We start from the raw sequence: 15,307 nt of genomic DNA, 5'->3' as shown, positions 1-15,307 counted from the left end.
AGGCATATCATCAATCAGCTCCAAAGAGGGGGAAAAAAGACACAAAACCTGTGCTAACTGAAAGAAAGCAAGTTGACAATGAGGCCTACAACCAGTCAGTTCCAAAAATAAATGCAAAAATATATTTTGAAGCATCAAACAACACCGAGCCTCATTGGCTTTCATTGTACTGTATGAACAAAAAAAATAGCTTAGCCTAACCAGTGAGACTTCCTGTGTCTATTTACTTTGCTGGTAAATAGCATTGTTAGGATAGGCTAATACAAAACCAGCTCTAACCAGCCTAGACCAACATTCCTACAGTTGCCAATGCCCTACTGAGCAGTACAAATTCCCCTTTTACTTTTATGCAAGTGGTCCATCTCCTCTTTCTTATACAGTCTCTAGCTTGCACGCTGATCACACTTTCTCAGCTGGAGCTCTGAGATGTGCTATCCTCAGTTCAACAGGCTCTTGCTGTAGGTAGGAGGACACAATATGTCTCTGTATAGAGAGAAACAGTGAGAGATAAAGCACGTTTAATTTACAGCCAAACAAACCTGTGAGTCGGAGCTACGTGCTGAAAGGACAACTCCCGCAGTGTACAGATGCTGTATCAACTCATGATTTGTTCAGTGCACGGTCCTGGGTTTGACCTTTCTCTTCAATCAATATTAATAATTGTACTGTAAAAGTTGCCTCCAAACAAACTGCTTTAAAAGAGCATCTTTAAGTGCTTGAAATGTATCTCTTGGTTTGTGACACATTTTTTTATTCGTTTTTCAAATGTACCGTATGTGTGTGCGGGAGTGGATACATTGAGTTCACCTTTGCACCCGAGTTCCATTGTAGCCTCATTTTATGTAATATTTTAAGTACAAGAGAAGTTCCATATTCCATATGTGGCATATAAGGTTGAAAATCTGTCTAAGAGTGTTTATTGCCTTCTGTTACAGGTTTCAGAAAGTAAAGGTTTTCCAGCGATTACTCAGTCTGGGTCAGCAAACACATCTCCTCTGCTTCAAAGAGCTTCCAGTACACATTCTGGTGAGTCATTTATTTTTTTCTGAAGGCCTTTTTTCCATAGATTGTTTCGATTATATCTAGTGTACCATCATTTTGTGCGCAGATCAAGCGTTATGAGGTTCAAATACTTAAACTTTTTGAAGCACAGCCAAGGATTACTGGACAATTTACATGATTATGTCAGCAAATTATAAGCTTATTGAAGCAAATTTCATTGTTAATGGTTTGTAGTTAGATTTAGATAAATAACCTTAAATATTAAAATAAAGTGTGACCCAAAAAAAAAAAAAAATCCAGCCAGAATTTTTTTTTTAGATATATATTTTTGTCATAGTGACAATTGGATTGTTTAGCTGTTTACATTGCATAATAGAGATAATCAGAGCAGCACTGTCATTGTGTCAATCACAGAATTGCAAGACGATTCAGTCTCTCTCCTTCTGAAAAATGGCACCTGTGAATAAGTAGAGTGCATTGTGCTTATTACCAACATTGTTTTCTGTTTTGGTGGCCTACTGTGAGGAATCCTTCCAACCCAGGCTTATGAAAAATATTCCAGTGTCTGTATTTTTGCAGGAATTCTATTGTGTTGCTTCTTGCTTGTAAAATATCAGTTTAAATGTGAACTGTCCAGTAAGTAATGGTAAAAAACAGATAAACATGACTGTGCCAACATTTTATTATGTATGCACATATCATAGCATTGCAAGTGCAATGCTGTACCAGGTGCGCTTTTGAGCAAGCTTACTGGATTTGAAAAAGCACACATACGAAGCTGGCATTACTTTACAAATCATAAAATGCATTACTTTACAAATCATGCACTATGATAAAAGTGTTGTGAGGTGATGGCACAGAACATGTGGATGACAATAGTGTTCATTTCAGCTTGAAATTTCTTCGGATTGTTAAAGTTTTTTAGAAGATATGCAAGTCACGGTGGATCTTTTCTTCGGTTCACATTTTGGTTTTTATAATTAAAATGTGTAGTTCCTACAAGTTATTGGTTAGTGATTTAGTGCAAATTTTGTACGACAATGTTAAGGCATATCTTTTTCACTTTCTGCGATCTTTCAGAGCAATCGGCAAGCCTTTCCCCCTGTCTAAACTCTGACATGTTTACTCTTTTTGTAGTCTATGTTAAAGTTTTTGTGTCCACACATCTTACTTGGCAGCAGAGCATGATTTGATCTGTGATGCTCTTCACGGGGAGGTCAAAGGTTTCACGTCATGTTTACGTTGACAAATGGATTGAAGCTCTGACATGACTCATGCAAAAAGGGCCTTAACACCTACAAATGATGGTGAAATAAATATGCCATGTCAGTTCAGCAAATGTTAAATAAAGCCACAGTTTATTTGCCCAGAATCAAGCTCATCATTGTCCTTCCTTAAGTGGTTGTCAGGGAAACAGATCACTGTAATGCTAAAGCCCTGAACAACTCACTTACATGTTATGTTTTCCCATCTAAAGGGCAGAGATGCGCACTTCTATACTTTTATATCCACAAACAAACAATCCATGCAACTGGACCATTTAAGAGGGTGCATTAGCCAAGTTCATGAAATATTGATTGTTACGCATTATTTAGTTTTATCTCTGATAATAGCTTTTTGGTGCTTTAGAGGATCTGTCAGGTCAAGCCATATCTTCTGGATTGGAGTTCATGTTACATCCGCTTTCAGGAAGAAGTGGATATCAAAATGTTTAGCGCTGATGCATTAGAAGCAACTGACAGTTCATCTGTCGCAAATGTGGTGTTTGATTCACCAGAAGGAACACAGTGATTCTGTTTTTTTGTGCTGGAACACGACTGATGCTGACGGTTTCTAAAGTGTGTGGGCAGGTTGCTAGAGAATTAGCGTGTGTGGAGGTTGTGCAGACCACAACCCACAGGCTGCCCTTGGCTTCGAGGAGGCTGAGAAACAATACAGGCTCCTGAGAGGGGGCAGAGAACCCTGCTGTTACTTGCAGCTTAGACCAGCATGGATTTCCATACTGGTCCAGGTTGGTGTGTGTGGGTTAGAGCTGGTAATGGAAGATCAATCTCTGAGCCATACAAATTTTCTCTGGGAACCAGAAAGACCTCCAGAAATGACATGTTGTTTACGTGTACTGTAAAACATAGCTGGTGAAGCTGGTTTTTCTGATGAAGCTTGAAGTCTTGCTGGTTCCCGGAGGAAAGTAAACAGAGGTTTGCTCTTCCATAGCTGAGGAGACTTGCAGTTATTTTCCATGCCAGTATCAACTTTGTCTCAGGTTTAAATCTCAGAAATGAAAATAGACACAACTGAGAAAATATTTACATAATGTAAGCTATCAGATTTTGTTGGTAGCACAACCCAGATCAAATAGGGAATTCTGATGTGTTTTAATTTTCCCTAAATGTTCTTCCTCCCTCAAAATATTCTAAGTATATTATTTCTATATTTAATTTAAATGGTTAAATTAAATTTAAGTAATCAGAAAGCATGTTTACTTGAATGAAATCATGAAACTTTAAACAACTTAATTTATTAAAAGTTTAATAAAGTTACATTTTTAGTCACCAATGAAATTTGGGCTGTTGCTTTTAAAAACTACTTGAAAACTTGATATGCAAGGAGGTAAGAACATATCTGCTTTTGAGCAACTTGAGATTGTATAAAGATGATGCAACTCTATGCTGTCCTGAGGAAAATGTCTCTGCACATTGCTCAGGTGACTTAGATTTATTTATTTATTTATTCCATTTATGTATCAATTTTATTTCAGGTTCAACCCTAAAATTCTAAAATTAAAAATAGACACAACTTAGACAGCTTTAACTTTAAGTGAGAGTATAAACCTTTATAATTAGCATAGCCCAGATAATTTGGTGAAGACTTACTTGGAAGAATTTTTTATTTTTTTGCCTAGGAGAAGCCACAATGATAGTTAAGAAGCTTAGTAAAAACATTAGCTCACAGGTTCTTATCGTCTGATCCCAGCCGGACTTCATCCTGCTCTGACCTTTCACCTTCATGTTTGCGTCAGCAGACCTTTTTGCTCTACCACAGGAAAGGCCTTCCATTAAATGAACAAAATAAATCTCCTTCAATCTCTGAGCCCTTAAGGTTCAAAACAGGATATGCTCTTTTAGGGTGTTTTATAGCAATTTCTAGTTGTTAAAAGAACTTTTATCCCAGTCTCCCGCTGGTACACGCTGTGTTAATACCTGGTGGTGTTCTCTTTCAACGACGAATTGGATTGCTTAGGCCTTCAGCGGCAAAACTCGGATAAGCGTGGCAGATGCAAGCTATATAGACTGTCCCAGGGCCGTGCTGGTGTGGAGCAGAGCTGTCTCTGACAGAAAGAGAGATTGTACTAGCTAGTTTAGATGAGCCTACTGGAGATCACTTTGTTTTGAAGGGCGGTAAAGAGGAGGGGAACGCACCGTGATTCATGCTCCCTTAATGGAAAGCTCTCAGTGCCCTGGAGTACACACTTCAGTACAACACACTCCCACTTTTCATCCACAGAAAAAAAAAAAAAAAACTCTTTGTGCACCCTTTTAGAAAGGTAGAGGAATAGGGAAGAAATGCTGCATTTCCTCACATGCAGGGCTCAAAAACGCCACATGATCTTTTGACACACTGTTAACCCTATACCTTCTGAAAACATATAGTGGCCTACAAGGATTTAGCCAAGGCTTCTGCTGTCATCCTTTATCATAATTTGATTACATTTTTTCACTGTTGTCCTAAAACGAATCTCTGATCAAATTATAGAAGTTAAAATGCAGTGTCTTATGCAAATGACTTTGTTTGATGAAAAAAGGAAACAGAAGCAATTTATGGGGCTTTCAGCCATGTCTTAGTCCAATGAGTGTTCCCTTCTCTTTCACTCACATAACTGAAGAATAAACTCCTTTAAGCATTTGACTGAAAGGTAATCTCTTGAACTTGCTTCTTTGCCGGGGTCTGAGAAACGTTTGGTGAATGCTTCAGATTAACTCAGATCCCTTTAAAGTCAACCATCTTGGGTGATAGTCTTAGTTAAAGGCTGCTTTTACACTTGGCAGTAATATGCAATCACCATGATCCGATCAAGAAGATGGGATTATCAGGTGCGTTTACACTTGGCAACATCAACTGACTTTTCTATCTGGATAACCGATCTAACGGATCTGTCTTTCCCAAGCAAGATTTAAATAAGTCTGCAGAGAATGGCCCGGAGCAAAGTCAACCTAAAGTGGTGGGTTTTCTCAGTCATTGGACATTTTATAAATCAAAGAGAAGTGTAGGAGTCTCATTGGCGCTCCAAATGGGTGTTCTCCGTCTCTCTTCAGGTAGTTCACAAGAGAGGGGGCAGGGTTTTGCGTGATGTCCACCTGCGAATGCAGACACAAGATCTGATCACAATGCATCCTCAACTACTTCTGGACTAGGACATGTTGATCGGATAGCATTCTGATCACAAGTGCGTTTACACTTGTCTTTTCAATGTGTACTGTATGTGGACAACATCCGGATACAGGTCGCATGTTAATGCCGAGTGTAAACGCAGCCAAAGCTTGGCTAGTTAGCTTTGGCAGTCTGGTAGATGCCATGACTAATTATGCAGCTAAAAATCATGGTTCTCCAAGAACATATTAAAAACACTGTACACTGGACCTTCCAAGATGGTATCCACAAAAGCTTTCATATGTGGTGTTCTTATAATGCTAACTGCCTAGTTGCTGTGAAATCCTGCAAAACATCCTTCAACATCTGAGCATGAGTGTGTGTGTGTGTGTGTGTTTGTGTTACTGATGTGTAGTTGTGAAAGAGAGTTAGAGTTGCTGTTTGTAAGTGAGAGATGACAGTGTGAGACATGACAGCTCCCTCTTGGTTTTATTCGATTCATATTTTTTTATGGGCAAACAGGCTCATGAATGATGCAAAGGCAGGTTAAATGATGTCACAGATGCAGAATAAGCTCAGTGTTTGTTATTGATATGCATTTGCCGCTTCCGTGAACGTGGGTGTGTTTACTGTGAAGGGAAGTGAGTGCATGAAGCCTCCTGCTATTTTGTGGGCTATGAAAATAGGAGACATGGACACCTTGGCTGGATAGTGAGATCCAGAAGATTTAAAGAGAAGAGTTAGTCTTAGCAGCCAGAGAAGTGGCGTCTCAGTAGATACTGCAGATAGTTAGTGAACCCAAGATCTGGGTGAAAACAATATTGCCAGCTTTCGTTCCCCCGCTCACAATCTGCTGTCTATTTACCATGTTGAAGGCCAGGATGCTTGTGCAAACTCCCAGGTTCAAAACACTTTTGTTACGTAGGAGCAGCTTTAGCATTTCTTTGTGGAAAATGAATGCATAAGAATATAGATTAAGTTCTTCTCAGGATGAGATGGAAAGTCTTCTGACCTTCAAGACTGCCAACTCATTCTATACAATAGACTTTTTAAACAGCTTGTGAATGTGTCTATCGACTTTCGCTGTGAGGCCCATGTAGTCCGATTGGCTCTTGCACCATGTCATCTGGGACCAGAACAAAAGATATTCTGCGTAAGTGGTCGTGATTAATTCTCAGAAGGTCACAACAGATGTCCAGCAGTGCTACAGCCCTGGACGCGAGGTGTTAGCACTGCAGAGTCAGACCTTTTAAAAGCCTTCACAGCCACAGTCATATTATTTGTTCAGGTTCCGGTGGTTTGAATGGCTTTCCCAGGCTGCTTTTGAGAACACCTCAGAAATCTGCCTCAGACATCCTCGGATTTCCTTTTTTTTTTAGCTTTGGAAATTGTAATTCCCTACTTTGTATTTTTTTTTCTTATCATTTTTTTCCATGACTATGGGAGCCCTGCCAGAGACTAGTGGGCATGAACTCAGGAGATGAACCTTGCTTAATATGACAAAAACTTAGGTGCCCCTAGCTATCTATAAATACAATTCACTGCAGTTTTCCGCTGAAACAATAAAAAGTGGCAGTTAAACACCAACAGCTTTTATTCATTTCCCCAGAAATTATGATTAAAGTGGCAAATTATAGATTAATGAAGACTATAAATAAATGGAATTTTGCAGAAACACTGTCACAGGCACATTTATCCATGTAGCATTGGTTGGCCTTTTGATCACATTTAATTTCTGAACTGCCACCATACAATAAAACACTGCCAGACTCACATGATCTATTTCTGGATAAAACTAATCATGCTTTTAGTGCGATTCACTGGAAACATGAATTAAGCAACATAATATAATTTTGCAGAAATGTCGCCACAGGCATGTTTTTCTAATGTGCGTGGATTAAAGATATTGATACTACGATGCTCTTTATTCTCAAGCAATAAGGGTTACATTTCAGATGTGTCTAATGAAAGGGATGTTGAGCTAATGGATGGCTTCACCACAGAAATTTCTCACACGCTAAACACCCCTTCAGTTACATATGACCTTTGATCCTTTATTTGTGGTGTGTAAGAAGCTCAGAAGAATCACGGTGCCAAAAACAGGGTCACACGGTCAAAAATAGTCTTGGAAAGTGTATGGAAATTGCTCATATCTTTAAAAAAAAAAAGAAAGAAAGAACAGTAATATAGAAAATAATCAAGTAAAAAAAAAAAGTAAAAAAAAAAAAAATTTTCTTTTTATATATATAATTGGAGATTTTTTACAACAGACATTTTAAAGCAGCTTCACGGTTATAGTATTATTAATATTCTATTATATTCTATTATATTCTAGTATTAATGTTCTTAAATTGTGAAACATACAATTTATATATATAAATATATATATATGTGTGTGTGTGTGTCTATATATATATATATATATATATATATGTGTGTGTGTGTGTGTGTGTGTGTGTGTGTGTGTGTGTGTATATATATATATATATATGTAATAGGTTCATTACTCAATGTGTGGGAACCCTGCACTGACCAATCAGCTGCTAAACTTCATAATACCTCCCCCCTCACCATGGCAACAAGTTTGGTAACTATGGTCAACCTTTTAAAAAGCAGTCTTCTTAATTAGTGTGATTAGTACAATTACAGACACAGGCATAAAGAGGACATTCTTTATAATGAAGCTGCTGGCTTAATGTAAAGGTTTGTCTAGTTTAAGAATATAATAAGACTCTGTTGTGGACGTGTGGGTGTATGACGAGCTGATTAAGTTCACTCAGCGGAGGTAAGATGTGGTCTGTGTTATTTTAGTCATGTCTGAAGTCTTAGATACAGTCTGCGTTCGGGATGCAGGCAGCTGACTGGATGAAACTCTATTTAGAAAAGCTGTCTGGAGCCAGAGATTGGAGTGACCACAGACCGAAGAGAGACAGCATTTAGTAGAGTTTGCTAACCCATAAGCCAAGCTCTCCTGCTTCTCATCCAGTACTTGTCAGGACTAAATAAATTGTCACTTTTCCATCAGCATTATGTGTGTGTGCTCGCTTGCGTCAGTATCAATTATTTCCGCTCAACAGCTCATGGTCCTCAGGCAATATTCTGTTCCCATCAGCCATTGAGAATCCAAGAGAAGCAAAATGCTGCTTGTTTTGGAGACTTTCTGACTTCTTGATCCTTGTAAAACCTCTGTGGTGGGCTGGGTGTTATATTTCTTATTGTTTTGTCATGTCAAAGCCCTGTGTCCTGACGGCCGTCCTGAGTTTGTTCACACTCAGGCAGGAGGATTAGAGAGTGTTTTTACTGCAGTTTGGCACTGTTAACATCATTTCCTACATGACGCCGTGAGTCATAAAATGTGCTGGTGTCTGTATTCCGGTGAGAGAGAAAGACTGATGAACAGAATGTAAGTGAAATAGTGAGAAAATTCATAGGGCAAGTGTCAGGCAGAGTGTTTTAGTAATGGACAACAGAGGAAACCCTCCAGATGATTCAGTGTTTATCCCTCACACAATGACTAAACCGGAGATTAGTCCTTAAATGCTAAGCTCTGGGTTTCTACAGCTATTATTTTTCAGTGAATTCGTCACAGAGATTGTGATATTTTGTTCACGAGGATCATAAATGTGCAGCTGTCGCAGCCGTAAACACATATGCCCCAGCGCGTTGGGTGGTCCCACTCACGCAAGTGATGAAAGTTCAGCTTGTGTCTTTTCATGATTTATGATTTATAATGCTGAGTTCCCCCCATCTTGTTCTGTTTATTCCTTACTATTTGTGAATCCCAAAATTAAAATAAATCAATAAGAAATTTGATTACTGAAAATGAATCTTTTTTTATTATTGTGAATTTTAATTTATTTATCAATAATCAACTTATTTGATCACATAATGAGAATCAAACAATTGAAAGATCTAAAATTTTAGCATTGTTATTCTCATGGCAATTAACTAAATTTACCCTAGGCCTTGTGAAATCCATTTTATTTATTTACACACACACACACACAAATTCCATGTGTTTCCATGGGGGGAAAAGAAAAACAACGATTTAAAGAAAAATATTGTATTACAGTAATATTAATGAGTGTCTTAACAAACTGTATTAACTGCTATATAAATAAAAAAAACATTTTAAAACCAAATTTTTGTGCAAAGTTATAATCAAAATAATGTCACAATGCAAAAAAAAAAAAAAAAAAAAAAAACATAAATAATAATAATAATAATAATAATAATAATGTTTCTTCTTTTGATTTTTGTATTAAGTATGAACTGGGCATGTTTTCAATAGGTTCACTCACTATATTTACAAACTAAATTTAACTAAAAGGCCAAAGTTAAATTAGCTAAAGCTAAAAAGTAGCCACTGTGTATGGTGAAGTGATTCATTAGTTGAAGCCTGTTGCTATTTTGTGTGGCTTAAACACTTGTTAAGCCCCTTTCACACTGCCATTCCGGCAAATACAGGGGTAACGTGTTCCGGCAATTGGTCCCTGGTCACTAGATTTGGCACTTTCACACTGCCAGTGATGACCCGGTATATGTGCGTGCTTTCACACACAACCCTTGAAGATCCCGTAATGACACATGACATCAGCACGTGACGTGTAATGTATGAGTCGACAACGCTAGGCACGTTATACTTCCACTGAAGCAAGCAAACGATCTTGGCGTCAGCGCGGAAAGTGAGGAACTAACTTAGCTCTGCTTCATTACAGTTTGCACATATGTTTTTGTCGCAAATGTTGATCTTCCTTCAAAACAGCCGGTAAAAGAGTCCCGCGATAACGTGCGTCATACTTCGACACGGAATTAGATCTGGCTTTTGTTCACACAGCGCTCGTCCCGGGTCGAACCCCCCAATGTTACTAGGTCCTCGACCCGGGTTCAATTCGGTAATGAATTCCGGGACGTGGTTGCTTTCACACAGAAGGCGACCCGGCAATGTTCCGGAAATATTGCGGGTCCGACGTGCAGTGTGAAAGGGGCTTTGTTAGAGAAACCCAATGCTCCTCATTTTACCACACCCCTCCTCCTCATGCACAGGACTCCCCTTGGAGTACTAGATTAGTCCCATCTCCCTCCATGGTGTCTTGGTCTACTGTCATACCATCCAGGTGCACCCCAGGCTTCTCCAGTGACCTTTACTTCCTTAATGAGGACAAAACATGAGGTGTTAACTTTTGATACATTCATTTAGCTGTCATCTTGTCCTCAGTACAAAAATGCAGGGCAAAGCAAGTGCAGGTTTTTTGTCCAAAAAGAATGAATCTGATAAGCAGTCTCAATAACCAAATATTTAGTGAAAGAATAAATAATAGTGTATGGTGCAGTGTTTTATCACAGTTGCAATTAGACTGGATTGTTTTGTTTATTGGATTAATAGTACTGGCTAATATTTTTTACTATATTATGTTTTGATGAATAATTTGGAGGTTCCAATTAGATGTGAACATTCGACACTTACCATTCGAAATGCAGCCAGTGATTGGCAGACAATTCATATGACATATGCATTGTTTGCATTGCATTACAGTAACAGCTCCATTAGTGTATGTAGTATGAGAATCTCTAAGGGGATGTGATGGAAAAAAAAATGAGATTGGAAGAAAAAATTATATCTTAATGCACTGCCTTTGCTACCAAATGTGTTGCGTTTACTGAAGAAATTAGCAATTATCAAAATAATATGAGATGAGAGGAACAACTATACACTCAGAAAATCAATCAATTAATAAATAAATAAAATTAAATAGTAATAATTTTGCAAATAAAGATTATTTGAGTGTTTTTTTTTTCTGATACACAATTATTTTGACTTTATTAAAATTGCTAAAAATTGTCATTCCATTTCTTTGAAATTATTTGTTACATGTATTAGCAATCTCCGAGTGAAGATTTTTTCCCAATTTTTGGGGGAAAAAAAGCAAATGCAAAGTTTTGTGTGGCAAATACAAAAGCACTACATTTTTTTTTTCATTCCCATCGCCTTTTTTCATTTTTTTTTTCACCATGTTTCCTTGGGGGCTCCATAGTTATGCTTTCTCCTCAATAGTCTTTTCTCTGTTTTCACTATGACACGGTGAATGCTCAACCTAGCATCCACATAAATCACGCCTCTGAGACCCTATTTGCACCACTTCCCATCTGGAAGTCAAAGAATATATCATGCCATGTGAAGTGGCCTTTATACACTAATGGACTGCAAAATAAAACCAGAAACATTTGAATTCTTTATTATCCAATTTGTTCTTTTGGGATAGCACATTTTCTTTACAATGTAAGTTCACAGGAAGTGAGTAAATCATTGAAACATTAAATCTCTCAGTGATACTGAGCAGAGTGTACTGTAGAGATCCATTAGGGGACTCTCCAGCGCGTCCGCTGCGATAAAAGCATCTAATGAGAGCCTGTAGAAATTCGAATGACAAAACAAGCTGTATCATTGTCTGATAACAATGCTTGATTACACTCGTCTGCAAACACATGCGTGTGACAATCTGTGCTGCAGGATCATGTTGCTGGAGAAGCTTCCCAGACTCCTGCTTTCCTGCACAACCCATCTTTTGTCATGCAACAACAGTAATTTGGAAGTTGACACCCTCCCCCCTTTCTCTTAAGTCCATGTCAGTCATCGTTCAATAGAGAGGGAGGAACTGAGGAGGAGTGAAAGTGAATGAGCCAACTGAGGTAAGGGCATTTAGTAAATCAGGTGTAGCAGAGGCTCAAAGACAGGTTTCTGCAGGTTTTCATCATGGCAAGGTCATGGAGTGACTTTAAAAGCAAGCACAATATACTTTAGAGCGTAAAGAGAGATTTGGAGAACGACAGAGCAAAAGAGAGAGTCTGAGAGGTGGCTTTGATCTGAATGTGAGAAGTAAACCTGCCTGGCACGCTTGCAGAGAGGTGGAGGGAAAGAGGGAGGAGTTTTTTCTACCTTCCCTCTCAGACACACATGAACCAACACACAGGTAGAGCAGTTCAAAGTTTGCCACTAGCGATTCATATCAGCCCAAAATCTTCATGCATGTCGGGCGCTGTAACTTCATTCAGCTGTCAGACCGTCGTCAAAGAGCGCTCAAGCTGCCGGACAGAAGAAGAGAAAGAGAGAGAGGGAGCGAGGGAGAAGGAGAGCTGGCCTTGGCGCTGAGCAGAGGTGAAGATAAGTGTGTTCTTTCTCCCCCTTTCAGCTCCCTGAATGCAGGCTTTGTGTATGTGGCTCCTTTTTCTTACTCTGTTTTTCTCCCTGGTGATATGAGTCTGTCTTCTATTGTGGCATGAGGTATTGTCCCACTTTTTCTTCTTTCTCTTTGCTGTTTAAAAGTTGTTGTGTTTTTGTGGTGTAGAGATACTTGGGTTTTACAACAGTACAGTGGTGTGTGTGTGTGTGTGTGTTTGCTGTCTAATGGGTGTGTGGTGTTTGCTGAGCTGAGGTTCTTTGTGTGTCTGAGGGAGTTGGGTTACTTGAATTGTGTAATTGTGTACCAGAGACAGTTTTATTAGATAGATTTTATGTTTTTGAAAGTCCCATTGTGCTCACCAAGGGTCACCGTGATTTTGCCAAGTAAGACATGTTCCTGGATCAACATTGTTGTCCAAAAATAAAGACTTAGCTCAATCCCTATCCATAAACCTAACCCTACCCATAATGTAGTTCAAAAATCAGTTAGAAATGATAGCTGATTAACATGAGTGTAGAAGCACCTAACCCATATTGTAAGCCTTAAACAGATATTTCCTGAAAAATTATGTCTTACAGTTTTTTTTCAATCGCTAACAAGCGCTTAACCATACTTCAGATACTTTTTCTAAACTCTTAACACAGACTCACACCTACAAAACACAATTGGCCAAATGGATAATTTTCTTCTCAAAAACACATTTTGTTAAATATATACTAAATCTTCATTTCAAAATAGAACACATCTTTATCTGCACACACCAACTTTACCAAAACACTGGAAATCTGACTCAAAATTAAATTATTCTGTCAAAGAATAACACTTGTTTTCATCTCACAAGGTACATACAGTCAATCAAAGTACACCAGGTTTCAAAATACTGGCTATTGTTGACATTACTAAAACTGCATAGACTTTTATGTTTCAGTTTTACAGGTATTTGCATGCAAAACATGCAATTCACTGTTTTACACTAAATTTCTTGGTTAGCAACTGTATGTCCAAATGTACAGTAATGTTCACATTCAAAAGCAATCCAGTAAAAAGCTATTTTTCCCTTTACAGTTTACTGCAGGAGGCAGTACAGTAGAAACACAGTATGATAGAACAGAACAGGTTCGACAGTATTGCTTACAGTGAACAAAATATCAATGAAACACATAAGAGCATTCTGAACATAAAACAACAACAGCAAAAAGCCCAGATAAAGGGGGGGGGGGGATTTTTATTTTAAAATAAAAATCTCTCACTGCTCCTGCTCCTCTCACTGCTCCTGCTCTTCTCCCTGAGCCCCTTGCTCTTACTCTTCCTCGTCCATACATTACAGTGTTTCTCTTTTTCTGTTTATGTTTCCAAAAACATCACTCTTCAAAGTCCTCCTTTTATTGTATAAGTTTATTGTCTAAAAAATAAGCCCTGCCATTGAGTCTAAGCCAGATTGGAATCAGTTGTGGTTGGCCCAATTTACACAACATAAATCAGCTAAGATATATTGTTTTTGAACTGATATCATCGCGGAAGCAGAGGTTTTTATATTGTATCTAAGGTTTGGAAATTTTTTTTTGCTATTGTGGGATGTTGTGTGTTAACATTTGTAAATACTACAAAAACGATCCATAATTTTGTTGGGAGGTATAGCTTGTCTGTTCAGAATATGTAAGCATTGTGGAAATGTGTTCAATGACTCCATATTGAGTTTTGAAAATGTGACAACTGCTTGGACAAATGCTTGTTAGCGACTGAAAAAAACTGTAATTCTGATTGGTTGATTGGAATGTTGTTCCAGGATCAACGAGGATGATGATCAAGGAACATGTTGTACTTGGTGTAATCACGCTCACCGCTCACCAAGATTGCATTTTTTTCAATCAAAAATACAATAATATTGTAAAATATTATTGCAATGATTATGTGACACTGAAGATTGAAGTAATAGCTGCTGAAAATTCAGCTTTGCTTCCAGAAATAAATTACATTGTAAAATATATTTAAATAGAAAACATTTTATTTTTAATTGTTATAATATTTTGAAATGATATTATTTTATTGATCAAATAATAGCAACTTTGGTGAGCATAAGAGAATTGCTGAACATTTTTAAATTAAATCTGAATTATTCTAACTTTTTGACTAGAAAATATATATTTGGGTTAGTATGTAGTAATTAGTAATTAGCTTTATTTTATTGAGAGAGAGAGAAAGATTACTTGGTGAGGAAAGCAGGTTAGTCTTTTAGCCTGTAACCATTTGAATGGTGAAGGTTCGGACAATGGCTTAATGATTTACATTTAAATTGTCATTAGCTGTATGGACTTTTGTCATGTGAATTCACAATGCCTTGTTTCCCTTAAAAAGAGCTTTGAGGTCAGCCTGGATTTCCTCACTGTGCGGATCTGAGATTGTAAGAGAAAACTTCAGACAGTTACATTTCACTGGAAGCTCATCTTTATTAGGATGTACTTCTGTAATTAGTCAGGGTAGTTCATCAAAAGGGTGATTTCAAATGCCCCCTCTCATCTGTTGTTTTGTAGTTTAGATACTTTTTTATTAATGAAAAAGAGCTTGTGGAAAGAGCTGTTTACTGATGAACCCTTCAGAGTTGATCAATGTTCCTTTCAGGCACTTCTGATGTTGCTTCTATGCAGGTGAAAAAAAATGAATGGATGGGCTAAATGAACGGACATCTCTAACTGGAGTCACTGATTTTCAGTATGAAACTGAAGCTGGAAGGAATATGCAGTGCTGATTAGTTTGCG

General features: G+C 37.9%; 1 protein-coding gene across 1 annotated transcript in view; it reads left to right on the top strand.

Moving 5' to 3' along the window:
• Positions 1-940: 940 nt before the first annotated feature.
• Positions 941-15,307, top strand: part of LOC127977113 (xylosyl- and glucuronyltransferase LARGE2s-like) — a 31,433-nt gene continuing 17,066 nt past the window's right edge. The window contains exon 1 of the mRNA XM_052581793.1: positions 941-1,026. The gene's annotated coding sequence lies outside the window, so the exon portion shown is untranslated. The remainder of the gene's footprint in view (positions 1,027-15,307) is intronic.

This window comes from Carassius gibelio, chromosome B18, assembly GCF_023724105.1.
Source record: "Carassius gibelio isolate Cgi1373 ecotype wild population from Czech Republic chromosome B18, carGib1.2-hapl.c, whole genome shotgun sequence".
NCBI lineage: Eukaryota > Metazoa > Chordata > Actinopteri > Cypriniformes > Cyprinidae > Carassius > Carassius gibelio.
The sequence above is the reverse complement of the archived record's forward strand: the minus strand, read 5'-3'. Positions and strand labels throughout refer to the sequence as shown.